We start from the raw sequence: 17,021 nt of genomic DNA, 5'->3' as shown, positions 1-17,021 counted from the left end.
ATGACAATAGACAATAGGTGCAGGAGTAGGCCGTTTGGCCCTTCGAGCCAGCACCGCTATTCAATGTGATCATGGCTGATCATCCCCAATGTACCCCGTTCCTGCCTTCTCCCCATATCCCTGACTCCGCTATTTTTAAGAGCCCTATCTAACTCTTGAAAGCATCCAGAGAACCTGCCTCCATCGCCCTCTGAGGCAGAGAATTCCACAGACTCACCACTCTCTGTGAGAAAAGGTGTTTCCTCGTCTCCATTCTAAATGGCTTACTCCTTATTCTTAAACTGTGGACCCTGGTTCTGGACTCCCCCAACATCGGGAACAGGTTTCCTGCCTCTAGCGTGTCCAAGCCCTTAACAATCTTATGTTGTCTGCTCCCTCTATGAACATTAAATAAATGTAGTCCAAATGTACCTTTTTTTCATTATGTACTTACCTACAGACCTTAGGAGGCTCTTCGAACAAAAGGAAAAGCAAAAGATTGTAGCCTTCTCTGTGCAGAGAATACAGCCCGACAACACACATATGGTTCTCGTTAAGCAAGAAGTAGATCAACTTTCACTTTAATCACTGAAAAAAACTCAATTGAAGAAAACTGTTTAACATTTGGGAGGGGGAGGGATGAAGAAAATCCTAGTGCGAATTCCGGACTCAATGAATAAAATGTAAAGTTATAGCCAAACTGGTGCTTTTTATTATTAAAAATACTACATATAAATTTTAGGTAGAAGGTCGAGAGAAGGGTCTCGACCCAAAACGTCGCCTGTTCCTTCTCTCCATAGATGCTGCCTCACCCACTGAGTTTCTCCAGCATTTTTGTCTACCGTCAATTTTTCCAGCATCTGCAGTTCTTTCTTAAACATATACATTTTTGTATCATAGTAGACATTTGGGCAGGAATCAACGCCTTGGATTACCTTCATACTTCTTGACAGGAATCCAGCACATTATGCAAGAGGCTTCCAGTGAAAATATTCTAAGGATTGGTGGGGAGGGGTGGTGGCGCGAGCAAGGAAATTATTTAACTAGCCAAGCAGCAAGACAAATGTTAACATGCTGCTGGTGTTGTGATCCTTCCACAAGATACAATACGGCACAGAAACAAGGAAACCGTGCTTCAGTGACTGCCCCATCAGAATCAAAATTAAAGCAACTTTAACATTATGGACAGATATTTTAACATTAGTTTCTGACATATCTGAAAAGGAAAATGACTTGCAAGGGCAGCACGGTAGAGTTGCTGCCTTACAGCGTCGGAGACTCGGGTTCGATCACGACTACGGGTGTTGTCTGTACAGAGTGTGTACGTTCTCCCCGTGACCGCATGGGTTTTCTCCGAGATCTTCGGTTTCCTCCCATACTCCAAAGACGTACAGGTATGTAGGTTATTGTAATTGTCCCTAGTGTGTGTAGGATAGTATTAGTGCGGGAATCGCTGGTTGGTGTGGGCTCGGGTGCCGAAAGGCCTGTTTCCGCACTCTATCTCTAAATTAAAATTTCATAGCATCTTTCAGAGCCTTCAGTCATTCTAAATACCTTACAACCAAGGAGGTATACTTTGTTCTCTAGTTAGAAAAACAACAACTAATTTCATTAATTCAACCTCCAAAGATAGAGCAACCTGTTTGTGATATTTTGGTTTGTACGTTGGCTAAGGAAAGCAGAAATCATTTCTTAGTTTTTCAGCAATTCTGCATCATCAACGCTGCAAAAAAACCCAAAGTAATAAAAGGAAACTTAAAACCTTGATTCTATCTACCAAATGGCTGCAATATACTCCTCTACTAATTATATGCAAATTACATGCAGTTGTATCTTGATATTATGCAAATTGCACAACATTGCAGTGACTGAAATCTTCCAATCAAACATTTTTAAATAAATTCAAACATCCACTGGCCCAGTCATAATTCATAGAGATAATTTTTCGACAAGAAATGTGATAGATACATACATTAGATGCTCTGCAGCTCAATTATTTCCATGTTCTACAGTTTTGTTGTAACGAAAATTATTTAGAGGACCAATTTTACAATAATCTGGTTCCAATAATCAAGCATACAATTACACCAACAAAACAAACTGCTGCAGGAACTCAGCAGACTATCTATGCAGGGAAACGTTTCATGGTTGAGATTCGTTATCTGGACTGAGAGAGCAGAGGGGAAATAGCCAGTTTAAAGAGATGACAGTGAAGGGTGTGGCAAGAGCTGGCAAGTGATAATAGGATCCAGCTGAGGAGGGGTTTATTGGCTGATGGAGTCAGGTGGGGGAAGAAAGGGTGGAGGACTCTGCATGGAGAACTGCAGGTGATAGCTGGAATCAACAAAGGGCTGCAGAAGATGAAACCTGATAGAAAAGGAAGGCGAGTCAGGGAACCAAAATAAGGAGGTCGGGAGGGCAGGAGGAACAGTGGTGAGAGGCGACTCAGTGGGAGGAGAATTGGGCAGCAGGGAGGTAGAATGAATTGGGAGGGAGGGGATAAGTGGATCCAAAAATCTGCAAATGATGTTATCTGTTAAGAAAGGTTGAGTGCAACCAAATTAGGGAAGAAAAGTTGGCCCATGGGAAGTGGGGTGAGATGTTAGGGTATCCAATGGATGACATGGCAGGACAGCAGTGGAGACAGCCAATAGCATCAAGATCCTCGGCCTACATGTCTCTGAAAGATCAGTCGAGGGCCCAACACTTTGATGTAGAAGTTCAAGAAAGCTCACCACGCATCTACTTTCATAAAACTTTGAAGAGATTTCGCAGCCACCAAATGCACTAGCGAACTTCTATAGATGTATGTGAGAGCAAACCCACTGGTTGCAGTAATTCCAACACTCAAGAACAACGGAGGCTGCAGACATTGGTGAATGTTGCCCAATCCAACACAAGGAGTGACTACCGTACCATTGACGGGATCGAATATCAAAGACCTACACCACCCTAGCATGCTGTCATTTTGCTGCAGCCATTAGGAAGGTGGTACAGAAACCATTACTTCTAGGTTCAAGAACGGCATCTTCCCATCAGACTCTTGAACTATCCTGCACAACTCTATCTACAATCGAGCCATAACCAAACCTCAACACCGATCTTCTATGGATCTCGCTCTAATGAGGTTGCACTACATACTTTGACTTGCCCTGTCCTGGTCTGGTTTACCTGGAATAACTGGTATTTTTTTTGTATATGTATTTTTTGTGTTGTTGCATTTAATGTGACCGTTATGCCCCGTCCCTCTTAAGAAACCTGAACGGAAACTTCTGGAGACTTTGTGCCCCACCCAAGGTTTCCATGCAGTTCCCGGAGGTTTTTGTCAGTCTCCCTACCTGCTTCCACTACCTGCAACCTCCGGGAACGCACGGAAACCTTGGGTGGGGTGCAAAGTCTCCAGAGGTTTCCGTTCAGGTTTCCTAAGTGGGACAGGGGCATATAGCTGCAGCGAGTAAGAATTTTACTGGTCTGATCCCAGTCCAGATGACAAACACTTTTGACTTTTCAATGACACAAATAAAACCCAAGATATTGGATTATTGAATTGAATTGAATTGAATTTCCTTTATTGTCATTCAGACCTTATGGTCTGAACGAAATTTTGTGCCTGCAGTCATACATACAATGATACAATAATAACAACAATAAACACAAATTAACTTCCACCACAGTGAGTCCTCCAAACACCTCCTCACTGTGGTGGAGGCAAAAATCTTAGGTTTGCAGTCTCTCCCTCTGCTCCCTCTGCGCTGAGGCGATTCCCCACCGGGCTATGGTATAAACAGTCCCGCAGCTCACCGAACCCCGGGAACGGGCCGGTTCAAACACTGCGGCCCGGGGTGGTCGAAGCCGCCGCACCTCCAGTCCAGCACACGCAGCCGCCGGCCCGCGGCTGAACCCAGGACTCTGGACACCGCCGACAGAACGTCGCCCCAGCCACCGGAGCACCGGAGCACCGTCCCAGCCCCCGGACCGGATCGCCCTCACCAAGTACCGTTCCAATCTTCGGGTAATATCTCCAGCGGGAGTGCCGTTCCACCTCGGGCTGGGCCACTCCAGCGGGAGTGCCGTTCCACCCTCGGGCTGGCCCACTCCGACGGGAGTGCCGTTCCACCCTCGGGCTGGGCCACTCCAGCGGGAGTGCCGTTCCTCCCTCGGGCTGGGCCACTCCAGCGGGAGTGCCGTTCCTCCCTCGGGCTGGGCCACTCCGACGGGAGTGCCGTTCCTCCCTCGGGCTGGGCCACTCCAGCCCCTCACCATGCCGCTCTCACGGGAGCACTGTTCCATCCCGGGCTGGGCCGGGAACGAGCCCAGGACGAGTCCTGTCAGCTGCCTCCAGAGTCCCGAGGTCGCCGGCTCCGCTAGGCCTCAGCGTAGACGGAGGCAAAGAAGGGGGATACGACAAAAGGTCGTATTCCCCCGAAGGGAGTGACAGCAGCCCCCGTTTCACCCCCACCCCCCTCCCCACATAAACACAGCCTAAAAACCAAAAACATAACTACACAAAACGAAAAAAACAACACAAAAAAGTAAAAGACAAACGGACTGCAGGCGAACCGCAGCCGTTCCCAGCGCCGCCACTTCCGGATACAGTGTAGAGAGGCAAAAAGCAAGCATCAAATACTAATTAAAATATTTACAACAAAAAGCGACAGCACGGACTCATTCCAACAAAAGACAAACACGATTCACTACACAATAAATGTTTGTTCTCCCGGAAATTATCAGCACAAGGATAATCTGCTTTGTGGAGGCAAGTTAGATTTTGAAAAAAAATATTTAGTCACAATCTGTCTTGTAAGTTAGTATTAACATTCCCTTGCATTACGGAGAGAAATAGGTCACATCACTTTAAGTATTCCATTTCCAACATTTTCAATCTTCTGGGTAATATCTCTCATGTATCATTTTCATTTCATTTTCCAATAATACATTCTTCCATCATTGGAATGCTACTGGAAGTGAAAGCCTTACATAAAATGGTGATTGAGGAGCTGAACATAGAAATCTACAGTCAGTAGATAGAACTGGCTTCATTTTGTACTCTGCATCAGAAAATTCTGCTCCATTGAAATCAATGGAACTAAATAAGGGAATTTGACAACAGGTTTCAGCCATTATTGTAATGTGCAATTCTGCAAGCAGTGTTGCCTACATAATGCAGCTCCCATATGGAGAGTCAGGTGACCTTAGCCTGGAATATGGTCACCATATGTTGAATAGCTTCCCATTAGCTCTTAAGATTAGCAAAAAGCACTAAAGTGCTGGAATAACTCAGCGGGTCAGGCAGCATCTCTGGAGAACATGAATAAACCATGTTTTGGGTCAGGACCCTTCTTCCGACCAATTGCATAGGGGAGAAAGTTGGAAGAGAGGTGGTGGCAGGACAGAGCAAGGCATGTGATAGGTGGATACAGATGGGGGTGGCCACACACAAACTAGAGAAACAGCAGCTCATATTGGGTAGCTTTCAACCTAATGGTATGAACTGTGAATTCTACAATTTTAGGTAACTAACCTGCAAACAACCCACCATTTATTTTCCCTTCCTCCTCTCTTCCCTGTGCCCCACCTGGATTTGCACCCATTTTTCCCTTACACCTGTATTCCTACCTCTGGCTTCATGATTCGCATCTCTTCTTTCCTTATCTCACACTTGTTTCTCTTTTCATTTTCGGCCTATGTCCAATCAACTGCCTATGAAAACCCCGGCTTACCTGCATCAATCTATTACTCACCAGGCTCTGCTCTGCCATGCCCCCTCTTCTCTTCCAACTTTCTTCCCACCAGTCCACTGCTCTTCATCAGTCAGTCGGTCTGAAGGGTCCAAACGTGAAACACCATCTTTCCATGTTCTCCGGAGATCCCATTCAGTTACACTGGTACTTTATCTTTTTTTTTAAATCTTTATTTTTTGTACAGCCCATATTAGTGTAATCACAATATTTGATATTACACATCAAAACTGCAATACTAAAAAATGCATACATACACAACAAATATTTAAGTTGAATATATTTCACCATAAGTTAATTATATGGGAGAAAATCAGGAACAAATGCAAAATATAGTTGTTGGCTATTTTGGTATGGAGGGACAAAAACAGTGGTATTAGAAATAAAATACAATAGCAAAATACAGCAGAACAGTGGACCTTAATTTCAATACAGGAACAACCCAGTAACCCTAATTATATAGAGATTGTTTAAAAAGCCTGATGTTGCAGTGCAAGCTTTTGCTCATCACTATAGTCACAGATTTCAGCACAAATTTAACTTGCGTGCAAAGAAAAAGCCTGATCTGTTCTCAGATGTGCTCATCTTCATAATTCCTCCTCCTGGGAAAAGCTGCCTTGCTGAGCATGAGGTGATTGCAAAATTAGTTTTCCATTGGCAGCAGTAGCGAGGGGGGAAAGTGAGAGATTAAAAAAAAACAACAGGATCACAATACTTCTCAGTAGATTAAAGATTTAAAAATGTTAGCTCCTTGATTCAAAACAATTGGCAAAACCATTTTAACAACACAATCTATTCAGAACGGAAAGTCCATTCCAGGTTCCTTCCTGTGCAAAATCTCTAAAGACACAACAAGGCTGCCTCAGCTTGCATCAAGCATCTTGATCAGCTAATTCCTGGGCAAGTGGGTAACCTGTGTAATGACAAGCATAAGTGAGATTAATATACTCATGTAACAGTAATGTTAGTATGTGCAGTCTCTTCTCCAGCTGACTTGGACCACCTTGTCATGGCACCAAGACTGTACTCTGTCACATCTGTGTAATAGTTCATCCCACATCCCACTACAGCCACAAAATAAATCCCACATGTACTGCTTTCATTTTGTGGAAAGGAATAATCCTTGAACCCATGGGACGTCTAAAAAAGAATCAAGCAAACAATACACTGGAATAAAGAACAATGTCTACAACACCTTAATATGGAGAAAAACATTAAAGTTCATCGCACAAATAAGAAATGGTGGGCATAAATCCAAAATAAATAACTACTAAGTGGGTCGGCTAACAGATTGGTCAAAAATCAGATTTAAATGGAAGTCATAAATAGATAGGAAATTGGAGTTTAATAGAAATTGGATTAAAAGAGGAAGGTCCAGACAGAGTGTGTTTTAGGCAGCTGAAGGTTCTGTCAATAATGGAAGAATATACAAGCAATAAGAATAAAAGGAAGTAGTTTGCTCAAGGTAGATGGCTTTTCTAGTGCCAGAGTTGAGAAGTGATGAAACCCTATAGGGACTAAATAAAAATCTACAACTTAACATTTGAGACACCAAGTCAGGAAGAGTAAAGTCATGGATATAAAACAGTGGGCCATAAAAGTTCAATCACTGGATGTTTTCACTGAATGTTTTCAAGAGTTAGATTTAGCTCTTAGGGCTAATGGAATCAAGGGATATGGGGGAAAAGCAGGAATGAGGTACTGATTTGGGATGATCAGCCATGATCATATTGAATGGTGGTGTTGGCTCAAAGGGGTGAATGGTCTACTCCTGCACCTATTTTCTATGTTTCTATCTTTCCTGAAGAAACTTAAATTGACAGTCAGCCAGGAACGTATTGAAGGGTTTGGCATTGGACAAGTCAAAGACATGAAGGAATTCAACACGAGGTGACCTGAGTTAGGGATGCCAACCATAGGCATTTATAAGGGGGAAAAAAAGGTCAAATATCAGACTGATGAACGGACAGTTTTGGTTCAGCCTAGGTTCATGACCAGAAGGGTGAAAGTGTTAGTCAAAACAAGAAGCGTCAGGGACAAAAGCTCTTTAACTTTAGCCTTCTCAATGCTGGAGATTGAGTTATCCAAGAAATAAAGCAAATCCAACAAATAGAGAGGAGGTAATGAGGCAGGATAGTTGCAATGATGGAAGTTTGGTCTCTTGATGACATTGTCAAATGACAATTTGTAGAAAAAAATCTAAATGACTATATTGTGAGGATAACTGGGATTTTGACGTGTATGGAAATAAAAGCTGCTGTTTTAAGATGCTGAAAGCACAAAATATCACAGTTTTTTAAGAAAGAACTACAGATACTGGAAAAGACAAAGGTAGACAAAAATGCTGGAGAAACTCAGTGGGTGAGGCAGCATCTATGGAGCGAAGGAACAGGTGAAGTTTCAGATCGAGACTCTTCTTCAGACTGATATGAATATCATAGTTGGTCTCTAATACGCAGCATTACTGCAAAATATCTAGGCAAAAGAATACTTGCAAATTTCATCAGAGTATAATTCTTTCAGTCTGGCAGGCAGAATTTCTTAGTCTTGGATTCTGTGTGATATAAGCAATAGCCAGATGTGCAAGGTTTTGAAAGAAATTTGCATGGCAGTCCACAATCAGAGTTCAGCAGGTTGTGATTAAATTAAAATTGCAGCTATTCTATTGGACTTTAGCCATCCTTTTGGATGTTGGAGCAAAAAAATGTTAGTTCGGGTAAACTATGCATCTTTAATCGAGATATGTCTAATAAAAAAAACAAGTCGAATAAAACACAAATATCAGGCTGCTTTTCATCGACTACATCACAACATTCAACACTATCCCCTCCAAGTTCATCCCCAAGCTCCAAGACCTAGGCCTCTGTGGTCCCCTTTGCAAATGGATTCTTGACATCCTCATCAGCAGACATCAATCAACAAGATTGTTAAGGGTTTGGACACGCTAGAGGCAGGAAACATGTTCCCGATGTTGGGGGAGTGCAGAACCAGGGGCCAAAGTTTAAGAATAAGGAGTAAGCCATTTAGAACGGAGACGAGGAAACACTTTTTCCTCACAGAGAGTGGCGAGTCTGTGGAATTCTCTGCCTCAGAGGGCGGTGGAGGCAGGTTCTCTGGATGCTTTCAAGAGAGAGCTAGATAGGGCTCTTAAAAATAGCGGAGTCAGGTGGATATGGGGAGAAGGCAGGAACGGAGTACTGATTGGAGATGATCAGTCATGATCACATTGAATGGCGGTGCTGGCTCGAAGGGCCGAATGGCCTACTCCTGCACCTATTGTCTATCACAGGTGCACCTCAGGCTGCATGCTTAGCCCCCTACTCTACTCTCATGCTTGGCCCCTGCTCTACTCTCAGTACACCTGCAATAGTGTCGCTAAGCACAGCTCCAACCATCTATAAATTCATCTGTGACTCTACTGCGGTTTGCTAAACCACCAGTGGTGATAAGTTAATATAAATGAGAGAGATAGACGACCTCTCAACAACAAAATATCGGACCATTAAACTGATCATAATCTTCAGAAAGGGGAAGTCGCAGGACCACGCGCCTGTTTTTATTGGTGAGTCGGTGGAGGAAAATGCTATCAGCTTCAAATTCCTGGGCATTATCATTGCAGATGACCTTTTCTAAGTGTAGCATATAAATACAATCACAAAGGCAGTACGACAGCCCCATAACTTTCTTAGAGGTTTAATGAGTAGTCTTCAAATACTTTAAAAAACTTTGCAGATATACTGTAGAAAGTATCTGACTGGTTACATCATGGCCAGGTATGACAATTGTAAAGCACAAGAGGCTACACAGAGTGTGGACTCAGCCTGGTCCATCATGGATCCAGCCCTCCCCTCCATTGAAAGCATCCACATGAACCACTGTCTCAAGGTGGCAGCATCTTCCATCAAGAATACACACAAGTAAATTAATGTAAACATTTATAACTAGTGGATTCAATATAGGCAGTGTGATTGGTTAAAACAAAAGTAAATCATCGGATAAATAAATTGTCGACAGGTTGTTTTGTGTTCTGCAGTTTGATTCCCCAAATCACACACTATTCCCAATCACTCTTCAATACAATTAATAATGAATCACAGAAACTCTAATCAGAGTGCAAGACCAGCTGACTTTTTATATTTGTTTTCCCATAGTATCCTATTTTATCACCTGATTACACTTCCTTCCTCTGAGCTTCCTATTAAAGGCTCGCAATACATCTGTTTCAATGATCCGCTATTCATAGCTGTGCTTGTAACGTGCTTTCCCTTTTCCTCAAACATGAATCACCTTCTATCATAGGCGTACCATGGCCCTATCCCCAAACTCTACCTCCGCTACATCGACGACTGCATTGGTGTTACCTCCTGCACCCACACACAACTCACTGACTTAATCCATTTCACCACTAACTTCCATCCGGCACTCAAATACACCTGGACCATTTCCGACATTTCCCTACCATTTCTAGACCTCACTATCTCCATCGCAGGTGATACAGACTACTGACCGACATCTACTATAAACCCACTGACTCCCATGGCTGTCTGGACTATATTCCTTCCCATCCTGCTTCCTGTAAGGACTCCATCCCCTACTCCTAATTCCTCCATCTACGCCGCATCTGCACCCAGGATGAGGCGTTCCAAACCAGTGCATTGGAGATGTCCTCATTCTTCAGGGAACGGGGGTTCCCCACTTCTACTGTAGATGAGGCTCTCATCAGGGTCTCCTCTATACTCCGTGACTCTGCTCTCACTCCCCATCCCCCCCACTCGCAACAAGTGCAGAGTCCCCCTTGTCCTCACCTTCCACCCCATCAGCAGTCACATACGACAAATAATCCTCCGACATTTTCGCCACCTCCAACGGGATCCCACCACTGGCCACATCCGCAGAGACCACTCCCTCCATAACTCCCTGGTCAATTTGTCCCTTCCCACCCAAACCACCCCCTCTCCTGGTAGTTTCACTTGCAACCGCAGGAAATGCTACAGTTGTCACTTTACCTCCCCCCTTGACTCCAAGGACACAAGCTGTCTTTCCAGGTGAGGCAGAGGTTCACCTGCACCTCCTCCAACCTCATCTATTGCATCCACTGCTCTAGGTGTCAGTTGCTCTACATCGGTGAGACCAAGCACAGGCTTGGCAATCACTTCGCCCAACACCTCTGCACAGTTCACAATAACCAATTGATCTCCCGGTGGCTCAGCACTTCAACTCCCCCTCCCATTCCGAATCCGACCTATCTGTCATGGGCCTCCTCCATGGCCAGAGTGGGGCCCACTGTAAATTGGAGGAGCAGCACCACATATATCGCTTGGGCAGTTTACACACCCAATATGAACATTGACGTCCAATTTCAGGTAGTCCCTGCTTTCTCCTCCCCTTCCCAGCTCTCCCTCAGCCCACTGTCTCTGCCTCTTTCTTTCTCCTTCCTGCCCCCCCCCCCACCCTCACATCAGTCTGAAGAAGGGTCTCTACCCGAAACATCACCTATTTCCTTCCCTCCATAGATGCTGCCTCTCCCGCTGAGTTTCTCCAGCAATTCTATCTACCTTCTGTTATTAACAGGTTATCTGTCCCTATTCTTATTTGCAAGGATGTATACACAAATTTCCTCCTATATTTACACGCTAAGTTTTGCGCCATCTCAGAAACAACCCACCCTTCAACCTGTTGAAGGATCTCAACCCGAAATGTCACCTATTCCTTCTCTCCAGAGATGATGCCTGTCCTGCTGAGTTACTACAGTATTTTGTGTCTATCTTGGTGTAAACCAGCATCTGTAGTTCCTTCATGCCCACCCTGCAACCACCCTGTGCCTCACCTGTGGAAGAGTCCACAGTTCCCAGATTGACCTTGTTAGCTTTCAGAAATCTGCAAAATCAGGGTGGAAGCAAGACATCTTTGATCCTGAGGGACAGAAGAACCACCATTAGAAACAAATTACCAAGTTGACTCTTGAGAGAGCGTAGAGCTCTGTGCGAAGAAAATGAGAAAAGTAAGTGTGTGAGAAAGAAAGGGATATAAACAAAAAGCTATTTCTTCTGCAGGGTCAACCCAACAGACCAAATATTTAGTTAACCATAGGAATGTCAAAAAAACATGATGCAATTCCAATGAAACCCGAACCAACATTTCCAATTACCCTGGAGTTAATGATATCACTATAGTGAAAGAACAGTGGAGAGACCATAACAAGCAAATGGCTTTTTACCTTTAAACTCATTAACAATTTTAAGATCATAGTTCAACTTGGTTTGACTATCACTTGGTTTGATATTGGATGCACTTTATCAAAGGCTGCCCTTGGGATCACAATGAACAGCACATGAACAAAAGCTGTATTTGTACAGCACCTTTAACATGGCAAAACATTCCAAAGTCTTTACAGAAACTTGAGAAGCTAACATTCAAAAATGATCCAATCTAATGAATACCATTGTCTGTATGCCTCTGTCCCCTCACTGCCAGATACCTACCAGCCTCTGCGCGAAAATAAATTTGTCTCGCATATCTTCTATAAACTTTCCCCTTCTCACTTTGAACCTATGCCCAGACATTTCCACCTTTCAATAAAAGATTCTACCAACATATCCCATAATTTTATACACATCCAGGAGGTCATGCCTCCAAAGCTCCAGAGAAAAAAAAAAATCCAACCTCTTGTTATAGCTCATACTCTCCAAATCCAGGCAACATCCTTGTGAAACTCTTCTACAAGTGTCCTACATCATTCATGCAGTGTGGTGACCAGAAGTCCAAATGTAGCCAAGCCAAAGTTTATAAGGCTACAACATGAGTTCCCAAATTTTTAATCTCAATGGCCTGCCTGATGAAGACAACCATGCCGATGGCTTTTTAAAAAAAATCCCACTATACTCTTGTAGTGCCACTTTCAGGGAACAATAGACTTGCATCCATACATCTTTCTGTACATCAAAGCTGCTAAGGATCCCACCATTTACTGTACTTTATACTTTCCTCTTGCATTTGATCTCCCGAAATATAACACGTGACATTTGTCCAGATTAAAAGTCATCTACCATTTTTCCATCCAAATTTACAACCAATTTATATCCGGCTGCATCATTTGACAAACTTCTTCATTAACCAATACTCCAAACTTCTTCATTAACCAATTTCCATGTTGTCTGTAAACATAATCAGACATTTTAATCCAGATCATTTCAACATATCACAAAAAAGGTTCCAGCACCGATCCTTGAGAAACATCACTGGCACTCTCCAAACTCTGTTCCTCTGGTTCACTGTTTTGTGAAAGAAATACCACTCCACTTCTACCCAGTCTTCTATGACCAAGCCAATTTTGCATCCAATTTATCAATTCACCATGAGTCGCATGCAACTTAATCTTGGAAACTACCACAAGGGGCATTGTCAAATGCTTTACCAAAGTGCAGGGCCACATCCATTGCCCTAGTCTCAATCAACTTTATCACTTCTTGAGTGAGACACGTCGTATCATGAGACGTAAGATAACACATTTGTTTAAATGATAATTCAAAGAAGAAGGTTTTAAAAAGAGCCTTCTGGGAGTTCATAGTTTATAAATTCTAGGAGCAGAATTATGTCATTTGGCCCATCAAGTCTACTCCACCATTCAATCATGACTGATCTATCTTCCCTCACAACCCAATTCTCCTGCCTTCTCCCCGTAGCCCCTGACACCCGCACTAATCAAGAATCTGTCAATCTCCGCCTTAAAAATATCCAATGACTTGGCCTCCACATCTGTCTGGAGAAAAAGAGCTGGAAGGCTATTTGAGAGCCAAGTTTAAAGCTTGATGAAACCCTGAAACCCTGTTTTCAATCCGTCTGCTTCTGAAACCATCTTCCATGTATTTGGCAACTGTATAGCTCAGTTTACAGTAGTCTAGTCTCTGAATCAGAGGACAAGAAGTTCAATACCATTCCTCCCATGCTGCCCACTGTCTGAAATATTGCTTTCTAAACCATAATAACTTACTGACCCTGAACTTCCACTTATATTTAGCACCGACTACCTATTTGCACCCCCATAAAACATTACCCAGTGCTACCCTGATTTCAATGCATCTGTTTCTAAACCCATATTCCATGCCTTTGCCAGTTGGACTTCAGAAGGCAGCACTGAGTTAGGGGACAAATTCAAGTCCAAAACTCGAGCACCATATTCTCGGTTGAAACAATTTTGGCAGTCGGTACGGAGTACTGCACTACTGATAGCCCAACATTCAGTCTGCTACCTCTGAAGTAAACTTCTTTTGCAATGAATGAGCTGGGTGCTCATAAGTTGACATTGTGCTTTTATTTGCATTATGATTGCATTGGCGGTAGAGTGTCACCTGTGTTGGTAAAGTTGATTAGCATCACAGTAATCTATCAGGCTGGCCAGTACAGCTGTTATAGTGCGCTTTATCTGTGTCCAGTCCCTGCCAGGCGTCATTTGACAATCAGAATTTGGTTATCTGGTTATCAACTGGTTATCTTACCCAACCCTGGTAAGATACTTTTTAAATTCATGAGTCTGAAGAAGGGTCTAGACCCGAAATGTTGCTTATTTCCTTCACTCCATAGATGCTGCCTCACCCGCTGAGTTTCTCCAGCATTTTTGTCCACTTTTTAAATTCATGACGTCACTGCACACAGCAATGTGCAATCAAAACAGTGAACCAGAGGAACAGAGTTTGGAGAGATAGGGATGGGTTTTTAAGCAGGTTGAGGTTACAGATATGAATATGAATAAGGTCATAAAGTGATTTTAGCATAGGATGAAAGTTTTACGTTTTGGCCAAGGGAACTATTGAAAGCAATGTTGAAGGCTATTGGGTGGGCAAGGTTGATTGTGGAATAGAATCTAGGTAAAGTGAATCCTGGATGATTTGGTTCACAGAGGGTGAAGGGCTTTCCAGGGTCGTCATGTCTGAAGATGATAAAAGCATGGGTGAGCTGGGATTTATTTTAAGTAAAAGCCAAGAAACTAGAGCACAACCTAATCCTTCTTCGTATGTAAAAGTTTAGCATTTAGCATATACCAAAGTATTTGTGATTCTTTGGGTAACCACCTTCCCACCATTGAATGGAATCTAAATCTCAAACTGCAACTGCTGGTAGAAAGAATGTACATAAGAATGCGTTCTAGAACATTCTGTTTAACTGTGTGGCATTATCCCATACTTTAAGGGGAAAATGGCTTCATATAGCCACAAATTTATATTATGCTCTGCATTGAAATCAACAAATAAACTTCAAGTGAACTATCAATCTTTGGTCTGAAGAGGCACAAATACTGAATGTTTTGCATGACTTGCATCTCACAGCCATAGATACTGTAGCCACCATCGAATTGCCAGCAGTTTAACAATTTTGCCCAGAACCCTGCATAACAATGTAAGTTGGAGCATGTTACGGCAAATCCTTGAGGCACCTTCTGTCTGCATAGCTTTCAATCACTATCGCTAAAGGCATCAGACAAGGGAGGTCATCCTGCCATAATGAAGCCGAGACCTTTACTAGCAGCAGTCTCAGATTTCATTACCCCCTTCCACAGTTTAATATACTCACAAATCATTTTCATCTGGAATTACTAGTCACAAATCCTCAATGTTGTTGGCAATGTGTCCGTGAATGAAAATATACAAAATCCTTTACCGGCCAGATCCCAATCTTTGGGTATTTTGATGCAAATCAGTTGAAAAATATCAAATATGTTCAAGACACGTGAAGGATTCAAAGTGTTAAATCTGTCACACTAATAGAGAAGAATCCAACATATAAAATAGGTAATGGATCGGGCAGTTATTCCTATGTTTGCACAAAGGTCAAAATAATCTTTGATAAATCAGATTCACCAGCAAACAGTGCCCTGTACACAGTGTTCAATAAATTTTAAATTGAACTGAATCATGATCTTAAAATAGCATTTTAAACAAAGAAACCACTGTACTCTTCAAATGAAACAATGGTGAGGACTACCAATATGAAGATTCACCTTCTACCTTAGCAAATTTTAAATAATAATAACAATACATTTTATTTTCGGGCGCCTTTCAAATCTCAAGGTCACCTTACAAAGATTAAACAGAAGAGAAAAAAAACATATAGTCGGAGAAAAATAAATAATAAGGACATCATCAATACACAAATTAAAGCTGGAAATCGCTCCAAAGACACAAAATCAAAAAAAAACAATGTGAAGAGAGAGCAGTGGCAGCTAAAGCGCGCCAGCGTCCACTCTCTCTTCCGACAGCCATCTTGGACACAGACTAACAGAGTACCTTACACACAGAAAAATCATCCCCCCACAGTGGTTACCACTGTGGGGGAAGGCACAAAAGTCCAGTCCCCAACCCCAGTTCTCCCAGAAGTCAGGCCTATTAAGGCCACCGCTGTTGCCTCAACGGAGGCCCGATGTTCCTGGCCGTTCTAGCTGGGTGGTCTTGCCCTGATGTCGGGAGAGTCCTCACAGCGGCTGGTCCACCTGGAACGGCCGCTTCCTGGCAGGGGATTATCGGCTTCCGAAGCCGACAAGGACGCACCGAGTTGGAGCTCCCAGGCTCCCGATGTTAATGTCGGCGCCGCCGCTCCGCTCCGCAGACCCGCAGCCCGGAGGTGTTGCTCTCAGCGGTCCAGCTCACCGGAGCGGCGACCCAGCGCGGCGACCCAGCGCGGCGACCCAGGCAAGGCATCGCCCGCTCCGCTCCGCGATGGCGCTCCAGCTCTGTGCCGCCACCGAAGCTGAGGTGCTGCGCAGTCCCACCAGGAAACGGCGCTCCAAGCCCGCTGGTAGGCCACGAGGACGGGTCGACGGGCAGCCCAGAGAAAAAGCTGCCTCACTGACCAGGTAGGGACATAGAAGTAAGGTTACCTCCTTTCCCCCACAATAAGAAGTCCATTTCTCCGAAAAAAACGACGAACAAAACTAACTAAAAACTGAAAAAAAATTGAATTAAACGGACGGCTGCTGGTTAGCAGCTGTTCCCCAAGATGGCTCCTCTTGAAGCTACAGTACTTGGTGTGAAATAGATAACTGAATATATTGTTATCCTGAGGTAAAGAAACACAGTAGTTGTGCCTTGCATTCTAAAGTGCTATTAGAAAATCCCTAAAGTTTTGATAATCTGGAATGGACACACACACACACACAGTGAAAATGTGTATTAGTTAGCCAATATCTGACTAAATATCCACATTTCAATTCTTACATTGATGTAATATAAATTAGGAGATTTATTGCCAATGTCTCATTACCAATTTTAGCAGCAGTATCCCACAAACCTGACTCTCAAGAACAATTAGAAT

General features: G+C 43.3%; 1 protein-coding gene across 6 annotated transcripts in view; it reads right to left on the bottom strand.

The window, feature by feature from the left end:
* The window catches only part of apbb2b (amyloid beta (A4) precursor protein-binding, family B, member 2b), a 276,260-nt gene that overhangs the window by 255,162 nt on the left and 4,077 nt on the right, over positions 1-17,021 (bottom strand). The window contains exon 1 of one of the 6 annotated variants that reach the window (XM_055637138.1): positions 434-460. The exons of the other annotated variants lie outside the window; for them this stretch is intronic. The gene's annotated coding sequence lies outside the window, so the exon portion shown is untranslated. Of the gene's footprint in view, positions 1-433; positions 461-17,021 lie in introns of those variants that run through there. 6 annotated transcript variants of the gene reach the window in all.

Source organism: Leucoraja erinacea, chromosome 1 (genome assembly GCF_028641065.1).
Source record: "Leucoraja erinacea ecotype New England chromosome 1, Leri_hhj_1, whole genome shotgun sequence".
Taxonomy (NCBI): domain Eukaryota; kingdom Metazoa; phylum Chordata; class Chondrichthyes; order Rajiformes; family Rajidae; genus Leucoraja; species Leucoraja erinaceus.
The sequence above is the reverse complement of the archived record's forward strand: the minus strand, read 5'-3'. Positions and strand labels throughout refer to the sequence as shown.